This window comes from Arachis hypogaea, chromosome 17, assembly GCF_003086295.3.
Source record: "Arachis hypogaea cultivar Tifrunner chromosome 17, arahy.Tifrunner.gnm2.J5K5, whole genome shotgun sequence".
In the NCBI taxonomy this organism is placed as follows: Eukaryota; Viridiplantae; Streptophyta; class Magnoliopsida; order Fabales; family Fabaceae; genus Arachis; species Arachis hypogaea.
Window position 1 is genome coordinate 111,141,036 of NC_092052.1, and position 11,906 is coordinate 111,152,941.

An 11,906-nucleotide genomic window follows, 5' to 3' on the forward strand; every position below is an offset into this window, starting at 1 on the left:
TTATGAGATAGTTTTTATTGATATCTATGATACTTGCTCGGACTAATCTTAATCCAATTCGAATTGCATTCTTAGTTTTTGGTGCGTGAAAATATCTGTATAAACTAGTTTTCACATTGGAGAATTGCTTATGCAAATTTGAACTGCTTACCACTTAGACCAACTCTCGTTTTTTAAAAAACTAGTTAATGCAGGATGCTTTATTAAAAGTTTTTTTTTTCTCTTTGATCTGCTTTATTCAAAGTTTAAATATAACTTTGGAAAGCTTTGCTGGGTCATATACATGGCTTTTTGAAGGACTTTTTGATTGGGTTTTCACACCACAGAACTTTTTTGTATCCACTAAATTCTGTCATTTGAGAGGCTATTAGATCATGGGTCCAAAATTATAAAAAATAAAAGAAAAAGGACACGAGCGATTTTTCCATAACCAACATGATCATAGATACCTGTCCAATGTCCACTATAGATACCAAAATTCCAGATCAATTAATATCAATATTCAAATACTGTACTGTAAATATATTCTGAAAATATAATGAAATTATGAAATAAGAATAACTAAGAAAGTAAAAAGTGATGGATATTTCTTTACTCAAGCCCATAAAAGTAAGATTTTTTTTTATTATGCAACTGTTCTGGACAACAATGAATAGGGAGAATCCGATGACAATATGAAATCGTGTGTTACTAACGCTTATGCAAAGAGCAAGGTATGAAAATAACTCTAGGTCGACAAAGATAAATGTATATCCCAACGTAATGAATGCTCAACATATAAAACAGGAACACTATCAGTAGGTAAGACACTATCTCTATTGAGAGACTGACTTAAGTTTCAAAATCTCCTGACTCCGGAATCTCATAAGCCGCTCCAGCTGCTAGGTACTAACAGCAGCATTTGGATGAACATCAGTTGAACGTTGGCAACTGTATTTTCTGTCACGTTCAGAGGGAAACCTCCAACTTAAACCAAAGATATTATTTCCAGATGATATTTCTGAAAAATAAATTCCTTTATTCTCACGTTTAATTCTACTACTTCTATTTCTCAAATTATATTTATTTTTCTATTGTCAAATTAATTTCGTGTGTGCTGGGAGTACAAACTTTGTGCTTGCGCGGGGATTGTTATTTGATTTTACAACTTCTATATAATAATTTACTCTGTATTGATTCTAAAATATACAGGATTTGAGTATTCAGATTATATTTAAACAATAACTAAATTTAAAAATATAAGTACAAAATTTTATTTCTCAACTTAACAAATTAATTTGAAAATTAGTTAGGTAGTATTTTTTGTTATTACTATATAACAATTTCATAATATTTTGTTATGCATTAATTACTAATGAATAAAAGAAATATATATCAATATAATAAACTAAATAAATAACTATATGCAACAATTTATTCAAAACAAATGTGTTGTATAAAAAATATTTAAAAATTATATTTTTTATTTACTAATTATTGTATGTGAACAATAATAATCTTATATACGGTGTTAACTATTTGAAAACTAATATTAAGATACTATTGATAAAAATTGAATTATTAGATTAATCTACAAAAAATTTTGATAATGTTCAATGCATCAAATTCCTATTGTCAAATTTAATTATTAAACTAAGGTATATGAATTTGATATTAGTTTTCAATAACATGATCAAAAGTTAATTAAAAAAAATTGTATCAACATTTTATATTTATATTTATTATAAAATCCAAATAAGTAACTAACTTTTTGTATGATCATTCATAATAGATTTATTTCATAACAAAAAATAAAATGAGTTTAATAAAATATTGGTTTAATTACTTTATCAATCTCATAGTTTTACTGAATTTTCAATTAAATTCCTATACTTTATTTTTTTTCGATTGAGTCCTTAATTAAAAATTTGATAAACTTTAAAAAAATATATAAAAATCTAATTAAAAATTCAATAAAATTATAAAGACTACTCAAGTAATTAAACCTAAAATATTTTAATCATAAACTTTGAAATACCACCAAAGATGTTTGAAGTTTACATTTCTAATCAAATCATAGTTTTCCTATAGTTTAAAATACTACTCGCGCTACTTACGAATTGTGTACTCCTTCAACGGTAGTTTGTGCTAAGGATTTGTTCTAAATAAAACAGCAAATACATGTTTAAACTAAAATTCAAATATTTTAATATTGGCAACAATTCATCAAATGCAAGTAGATTGTATAAAAATTATAATAATATATTTTTGACATCTTATCCTATAAATATTATATATTTATGTAAATAAATATCTATTAACTATTTAAATTTCTAATTAAATATCTATTAACAAAAAAATTAAATTAATTTAAATTTTAATATTACTCACAAAATATTTAAAATTTTAAAAATTGGATTATATAATTAAATTCAATACTATTATCAAAGTACAAATAAAATTAAATTTTTCAAAAGCATTAAATTAATCTATCATTTCCATAATAGATAATAATTTTTCAAAAACATTAAATTAATCTACCATTTCTATAATAGATAATTTTTTAAATTCCTAAGAATACTATTATTGGAGTACTATATGTCTCCTGATTATTAGAGTTGTTATTGATCATATTAAAAATATAACCAAACTTGATATATTATAACTCCACTTTCATTATCCAATTTCATGGTTCGATTTTATTGCTTACTACAAATACTATAATCAACTTGATTGAAATGCTTTAAAATTCGGCTACAAATATTACTAACTCACAGCTAAATAACTAATAATAACTTCACTTCATGTTCTTTTAAATATTTGATGTTATCACTAAATTACATTTTTTTTTTTAGAAAAAATTACTCTAAAAAACCATTAGAAAGATTTAATTATTAAAAAGGACCTTTAATACTAAAATTATTAAGAAGGACCAAAAAAAAGAAGAACTAAATCTTTTTATAAGAAGATAAATATATTCTTAATTATTTTTTTATTTATTTTGTATAATCTTTAATATATACTATTTAATTTACAATATTATATAGATATTTATGAATATTCACTTGAGATTAATTAGTTAATTAATTTAAAAAAATTATTCTAAAAGATTGTTAGAGAGATTTAATTATTAAAATATTGATTCTTAACTATTTATTTATTTATTTTTTATAATTTTTATATTAAAATTTTTTATTTTTTCTAAAATTATGATAATTTTTATTATTTATTTATTTATTTATTACTTTTATAATCTTTTGTCTTTTTTCGTTAGGTAAAAATCATAAAAATAAATAAATAATTAATAAAAATTACTAAAATTTTAAGAGAAATAAAATTTATCAACATAAAAATTATAAAAAATAAATAAAAAATAATTAAAGATATATTTATCTCCTTATAAAAAGATTTGATTCGTTTTCTTAAATATTATAAAAAGATTTAATTCGTTTTCTTAAATATTATAAAAAAAAAATTTTTTGTAACTAAAATAAATTAAACAAAGAAAAACAAAACAAAGGATCTGCTTATAGTCTTTTTTAAGAATACTCTTAAATTTCTTCTAAGATAAAGGAAGCTCTACATGAGAAAGTTTTAACTTCATCGCCATCTTTACTATAGTATTTACCACCGTATTTGATCCTTTTTTAATAATTTTAGTATTAAAGGTCCTTTTTAATAATTAAATCTTCCTAATAATCCTTTAGAATAATTTTTCTTTTTTTTTTTTTTTAATCTTTGCACCTCTAGTACTCCTAGTTGGGAAGAGATTGATTATGAACCTGAGTCAAAATTTTGTTTTAAACCAACAATCAACCCTTGAACAGTTTTCTTGGTGGAATTTCATTCTTGGTACTGGTCAAATTTCATAAAATACAACAGTCAAGCAAACAAAATAAACATGAAGTGATGATATACTGTCTTCATAAGCTAAGGAATTATATTAGTAGACAAATTTTGATTTTGCTAACAAAGGACAAAAGAAATTAATGTACCAATAATATCACACTATCACAAAAAAAAATGTAATATATGCATTTAGATAAGAAATTCAATCTTGCACGAAAACTAAATGCATAAAACACAAATCAAGAGGGACAAGAAAATTATATTGCCAAACCATGTTATTCTCCCATTAATAACAAGAAACCAAACTATTTTTTTCTCCTAATCTTTCAGCATTTTCTTCTGACACTTAAAAACTACCAAAACCTCTTGAAGATAAGCACAAACTGAACAAAACAAAGATCTTTAACCATTTTCAAAATTAAAACTTTAACATTGAGTAGATATATAATGTCACGTACAAGAGAGAACAATATAAGTTTCAAGGATATACTGAACACACTAGAGATTATACAAAAGTTAACTACCACACCTTAGTTGACAACCTATCTCCCCAAAACCTTTATTACTGCAAGGACATCTCCTGATAGCTAAATTTAAGATGAATGTTGATTAAAAAACAATTGCAAAATAAGATAATTCAAAGGGAGTTGGCTATGATCAAAAGTAGCTGCTAGAGGGAGAAAGAAACAAAGTACTAGGTTAAAACAAAAGTGAGAGCATGCATAAGTGTTAAAAATCTTCAATATATAAATTCTAAAATCACAGTGATGCCATTTCATTAGAGCATCACATGTTTAAGCTTAATATATTTAAATGATGAAGTACATATCTTTATAGTTACTAAAATAGATTTTAAGCTTCAATTACATGTTTAAAACAAACAAAAAATACATAAAAAATAATGAAAAACAGCAAAAGGAAACAAATTATTAATTATACATTCATGAAAACAAACCAAACTACGAATAAATAGTAAAATGTGAACTAAAATGGCAAAGACAACTCAGAAACTACCTCACGGGGCCAAGAAACATAAAATTATTCATGTTAAATGATATCCAAAAGAGCAAATCTAAATGTAGAACACTAAATATCAAATAACATCTCATGAAAGGACTAAAAACGCAGTATGAATTCAGGGTGCTGAGTGTGAGTGGTGCTGGGGTGAGTACCGAAGGTATAAGACTATAAGTTATAATAAACTTGGAAGAATTCCATAAAAGCTAAAATTTGTCAGCAGGCACAACAAAATGGGTATAGCTCTCATGGAGCAGTTTGAGCATTTGCATTCCCATGCAACAATACTTGAAGGAACAATAACAATCAATTTTCACCTCACAATCTTGCAATAACAACCTCCAATATGCACTACTATTACAACATCCATTTCTAGTATCTATAAAATAAGAAAGAAAGAAAATTAATAGTTCAAAATGAAACATTGGTAAAAAGGGCATATTCTGATTCAAATTAATAATATTAGTTATGCATATTCTGATTTAGAAAGAAGCATCAAAATCATAAGATTTTCAAAGGCAAAATAGAATGATTTTCTTAATTAAACTACATTGCAACAATGTCATTAATCAAAACAGCATAGAATGATTTACTTAAAAAATACTCATTTAAAAATGCTTATTAAAGCAAATCGTTGAAGGGCCTTAAGAAACACTAATATTATTCCCTATTGGAATGCTTTACTTACAATGATAACTATATGTCATAATGGAATAAATCAAGCTTCTTCTATTTAAACTCAAACATGCATTTAGCCATTAACTTGTTAGTTATGCTCTGCTATTTTATTTATAGTTGTCATTTTTATACATAACCACAACAAAGCGCCAACTTGAACACTACAAAATGGACAATTACAATCACATTTAAACATCATCAATGTATATATCTTGAGACAAATAAAACCAAAATGTAAATAAATGAAACACATAAGAATTAAAAATCAACTAAGAGAGTTTGTACGTACTCTATCAATTAATCCATTAAAATCAGCATTAATCCATGTAATGATTAAAATCTTGTACCATGTCAAATCGCCATATAATTCTTCTGGAAACTGTGTCTGGCTATGATGCCTTTGCTATTTGATTAAATCAAGATTATTCTATTTCTCAACTTCATTTTCTTTCCCATTATAAAAAAAATACAAACTTCTTTCAAAAGTTATGAACTTTTTAAACTATAGTTGCCAACTATTTGTTTTTCAGTGATCATTTAGTAGAAATTTGGATGCTAACCAATGAAGTACTTCATAATTCACAGATTCATTAATTGAAATGTTTGAAAAATTCTTTCCTCATGTTACCTGCTAATTCTTGAATGCACTTTCATTTGTAACAAATCACTACAGATATGTTCCTAAGAGATGAAGATTCCTGAAAAAAATATGAAAAAAAAGAAAAGAAAAAGAGAAGTAGATTAAACATAAATACATAATTTCTAAAAAATAATTCAACTTTGCAGATCTATTGAATGGAAATAAATTTGTACTCCTCTCTAGATGTTCTGCACATATACCACCCAAAGTGTTACATATTGTTCATTCTTATAACATCCCCAATAAATATAGCAAATTATGCAGCTATGAAAATTGTTTTTCACGTCAATCATAAGCTTCATAGTTCATAATAAGGAGAAATCAAGGGCTTCCCGATTTGATCATGTAATGACATAAATAGTGATTAAAAGCAAGAAATGTCTAAGACTAACCAAATGCTATATCACAAAACAAAAATCAATATTTGAAGTAGAACAACTTCACATGTTACTTAAGTCTTGAATTGGAGAAAGTTCCTTTTGCAATATCAAAATTCAAAAGTGCACCAACAGCATGCTTTAAGAAAAGAGATCAATTTGATTGACAATAAATCATTCAAAATATGGTTCTTAATGCCAGCAATATGTGTTCTGTAGTTTCTTTTATTCCTCTTTAGATGTTCCGTCCATATACCATCCAAACTTACCAAAACAAAAAAAAAAGCCTATAAGGCGTAAGATTTGATAACCCACAATGCTAAATTTATATAGACCAAAGCTACAGATGAAACGATAAGGGACAATAAACTCACCACTGGGTTTATTATAAGCTAAATACATATAAATTCTTAATTTACCAATTTTATAGGAGCAGGGGAATAAGAATGGATGAGCTTATTCCTGGGATCTTTGAATCCCATCACACTTTATCTGAACTCTAGCACCCTACCATATATCACTATTTCATGTAGGCTAAATTTTAAAGCATTAGAAAAATACAAATCCAAGATTTGTCGAGGCAAAGCTTAATGAATGCAATTAACAAAACTCAACTGATAAATTAACAAAACCCAACTGATCAATTAAGAATCCCTAACAATGTGATGGTGGATGCATTTCCAAAACACAACTCCATTTTAGTGTTGCATCTAATTTGTCAAAATGAAATGGAAATAACATACAAAGGTTTATTAATTGGTACTCAAATTATATCATTTCAAAACTCAAATTAAATTGTTTATTAATTTTATAAAGCAGTTAATAAATAAAATGTAACTTCTCAAATGAAAATTAGAAATTTAGCACTCAAAAACCCCAAAAGTGCCATTGAAAATAACAGATCGGCAAAACATTTGTATCTAACCTGAGTTGGGGCAGTTGTATTACGCTTGATATTATAATGTTCTTCAAAGACCATAAATAATAAGATCTTGAAGCTTGTAGGTTCTAATCATAATATTTAAGAATTAAGATCTCCGATTTTATTAAGTAAAACAGAAAGGGTATGCATGATCTGCAGGAGAACAAATTTTGACCAAATGAAGAACAAAAATAAAAGATGAAAAACTGAGCAGCTACACTAATCTTAAATTAGTTGTAAAACACAAACAAAAAACCTTGAAAATATTATCTCTTACAGAATTATTTTTTGCATTACTTGATGATCTTCATTACTGAAAATTATCTTTTAGAATTTCCAAAAACAAATCCTTTTTACTCAAATCAATTCCAGCTAATAAATTAAGAACTCGAAACATCTTTCGAGAAAATTTATATTGGCATATGTGAAGTGTTAGTGATGAGAGGATTGACATACCAAATGAAAGAATTTCTAACAATGTGATGGTGGGTGCAAATCCAGAATACGTAAATATATTTTAGTCTTGGATCCAATTAGTTAAAATGAAATGGATATAACATACAAATTTTTATTCTTTCTTCTCTATATGTTATTCAATAAGGGCTGTTGACTGCAGGCCTCAAACCCAAATAAATAGAAATATCAAGAGTACCGAAGAGGATAGAAAAAAGTATAACAAAATTTAATCAAAATCCAAAAATGAAATGATAGAATAATACCTTTGGGGAGCTTTGATATGATTCATTTTCAACTGCATCTGACTGGATAGAGTAAGCTGGTGGAAACTCATTCTGATGCTTTGAGAGAGTGACTTCAAACCACCAAAAGCTTGTCTGTGTGCTCCCCTCTTTTGTCGCATCATTCCATAGGTGTCATTGGCAAGGATAGGAAAATGCTGCCAGCTCCACCATTGCCAACATCGACATCTCCTAATCTCTCTTCTTCAAGTGCGGCAGACCATTCTGCCACTACGCCCTTCCAGAGATGCCATTGAGACGTTGCCCTGTCTGGTGCTTCTGGCTGCCCTGTAAGCTATCCAACAACAAAAATAAATAAACAACTATCAAATGCACAAGTTAAATTTTATCCATAATCCATTATCATTTGATCAGAGGACAGATCAGAAATTCTCAATTTTAATAGTATTATTATATATAGTCAAGGATATGAATTTTAAAAGACAGATCTCAAAACACGATTTTAGATGAATAGTTGAGAGAATGTATGAGCTTTAGAAGTGAATACTACCATATGTGCTTTTGGTCACGAAAGTCATTATCACTATTATAACACTGGAAATACATGTATCTTAGTATCTGATAAAAATCACTTTAATCTGACAAAAATACATGTATCAGCCATTAATAACTTCGGGTTCTCCTTCTTAAGGACCCTCAACAGACACTGCAGAACAATTTAATGTTTACATAAAGTTAATCTAAAAAGAGGTCAATTCATGGAAGAATAAAACACACACCACATCAGGCAACAAAGAAAAGATGGAAAATTAAAAATACATGGAGAACATATGTAGATTGCATCAACATTCTCAAAAACAAAGCTCATTTACTCTGATTCAATCCCAATTTCAAGGAATACAACAATTTTCACTATATATATGTAAGTTCAGAGCCTTACATAGTAATATTAGATGAAAGACTCATATCCAAGAGATTGAAAACCGATATCACAGCAAACAGTCCTTAAAACAATTATACTGGTGGTTCTCTGGCTTTTGATTGCAGTTAAGTAAAGGGAAGCAATTAATTATTTTTTCTGTGGCCAATGATATTAAAAGGAATTATATATTTTACATGTAAAAGTATATATATCGATATTTGAATTGCATCCAGGACCTAATCAGCAATATTTAAGCTACATTGAATAAGTGGCTGATGAACAATCACAATGATAATACGGTTTAATAATCAAACACAGCTCGATTCCACAATCATGAATATTCTTTCCTAAAAAAATGAAGAAAACCACACACAAAGAAATATGCAATTAAAATTCACAATTCAGCTCAAGCTCGAGGTTTAACAAAGAAAAAGCAAAAGAATAGCATTTCAATGCAGTGAAAGTGAGGAGAGTGTGCGATGAGAAAAACCTTCTGAAGACAAAAACCTTCAGAATTCTTGTTGAAAGTTGAGGGGAGCTCCAGTGATGGGGTGTTACCCATATTTATTATACGGGGTTATGATGAACATCCTATCCTTGCTGTGCTGCTTCTTCCCCACTCTGCCGCCTCTGAAATCACCGTGAAAGCTCTGTTCGCCTCTGCTCCTGAAGCTTGCTTCTCCTCCTCCGTCTCCTCTTCTCTTAGATCTTCCACTCCTCTTCATGATTTTCAACTCTCTCACCTGTGACTTGTCCAATACTTCTACCACGTCCTCGTTATGGACGAAGAAGACGATAAGAGAAAATCAACCAGAGAGAGAGCAAGAGAAAGAAAGAAGAGAAAGAGAGAGTGAAAAAAATCGAGGAAAGATTTGATTTTTATCCAAAAGGGGCGCCCACCGGTGAGATATGACTATCTGAGACTGAGGTAAACCTTGCTTTGAATAATAATAATAATAAATAAGAGTCAAATCATTATTTTAAAATTAGACATTTTAGTTTTTAAGAAAAATTAATACATAGGTCAATTTTTAAGATTTTATTCTGACAAATAAATTAGTTTTTAGTTCATTTTTCGACAAAATAATTAGCCAATTCCAAAGATTTAAAAAATGGACATTTTAGTCCCCAATAAAAATTAGTGTACAAATCAATCCCCAATTTTTTTTCCATTAGATAAAATAGTCCTCTGTCCAAAAATAAAATAAAATAAAATAATTATTATTATTAATTGTATAATAATATTGTATTATAATTTTTTGTATTTTTTGGACAACAATAATGATAAATTTATTTATTATATATATATATATAGTCACTCAATAATAATAATAATCAATAAAATTATCCGAGATTATTTTACGAGAAATTCAAGGTTAAAATCATTTGATATTTTTGTATTTAATATAATTAAAAATGTCTTATTTTAAAAAATATTTGTATTATATTTTTTAATACAAACATATTTTTTTTTACATAGGACATCTTTTAATTATATTAGGGTTAAGTATGATTTTGGTCCTCAACGTAGAGGTCAAAAATCGATTTCGTCCCCGACCCTTTTTTCGCTACAAAATGGTCCCTAAGGTTTCAGTTTGTTTTAAAATCGTCCTTTTTACTAATTTTATTTTTTTATTACTAAATTACCTTTTATTAAAAAATTATAAAATAAAATAAAAAAAAAGAAAGAAAGCCACGGGAGGGAGAAAGAGAAGGGGGGAGAGAAGGGAGAAAGAGAATGGGGGGAGGGAGAATCAGGGGGAAGGGGAGACCGTACCGTTGTATCGCCGCACCGTCGTACCACCGCACCGCTTTATCACCGTACTGCCGTTGCCACTTGCGCGCCACTTGCCGTTTCTGTTCCTCCTCCTTCTCCGCCACTGCTCTATTGCTACCGTCAGCTTCTGCTTCTGCTTCGGCTTTGGCTTCGGCTTCCGATTCTGCTTCTGTATCTGGATCTGCTTCTTCTTCTGTTTCTGCGTCTGTGTCTGCTTTTGTTTCTGCTTTGCTTCAACTTCTGATTCTACTTTTGATTTTGATATTGATTTGTTATTTTTCTGATTTTATTGTTATTGTGTGTTGATTTTGTTTTTAAATTTGATGTTGTTAGTTTCTGCATTTGAATAATCTTGAATCTGATTATTGGTATTTTGTGGGAGTAAAGGAGGTGGTGGTGGTTCTACTTCTGGTTCTGCGTTTTGGGGAAGAAGGGGAAAGGGCATTTTCGTCCAAAGGACGATTTTAAAACAAACTGAAACCTTGGAGACCATTTTGTAGCGAAAAAAAGGCTGAGGACGAAATCGATTTTCGGCCTCTACGTTGGGAACCAAAATCGTACTTAACCCATTATATTAAATACAAAAATATCAAATGGTTTTAACCTTGAATTTTTTGTAGAATAATCTCTAATAATTTTATTGATTATTATTATTATTATTATTATTATTATTGAGTGACTATATATATAAAAAAGAATCTAATAAATAAATTTATCATTATTTTGTTCAAAAATACAAAAAAATATAGTACAATATTATTGTGTAATAATAATAATAATAATAATAATAATAATAATAATAATAATAATAATAATAATAATTATTATTATTATTATTAATAATAATAATTATTATTATTATTATTATTATTATTATTATTATTATTATTATTTTATTTTATTTTATTTTTGTACGGAGGACTGTTATGTCTAACGGAGAGAAACGTTGGGGATTGATTTGTATATTAATTTTTTTGGAGACTAAAATGTCCGTTTTTAAAGTTTTTGGAGACTTATCTAGGTAATTACTCTGCCGGAAAATGAACC

General features: G+C 27.7%; 1 long non-coding RNA gene across 2 annotated transcripts; it reads right to left on the minus strand.

The window, feature by feature from the left end:
• Positions 1–606: 606 nt before the first annotated feature.
• On the minus strand, positions 607–10,012 carry LOC112766262 (uncharacterized). Of its 2 annotated transcripts, none has more exons than XR_011875515.1 (4): positions 9,573–10,012; positions 8,182–8,494; positions 6,152–6,221; positions 607–939 (listed from the first exon to the last, which is right to left on the minus strand). It is a non-coding gene; the product is annotated as an uncharacterized lncRNA (long non-coding RNA). The 2 variants fall into 2 exon arrangements; XR_003815332.2 differs by lacking the exon at positions 607–939 and adding an exon at positions 4,837–5,224.
• Positions 10,013–11,906: the final 1,894 nt, after the last annotated feature.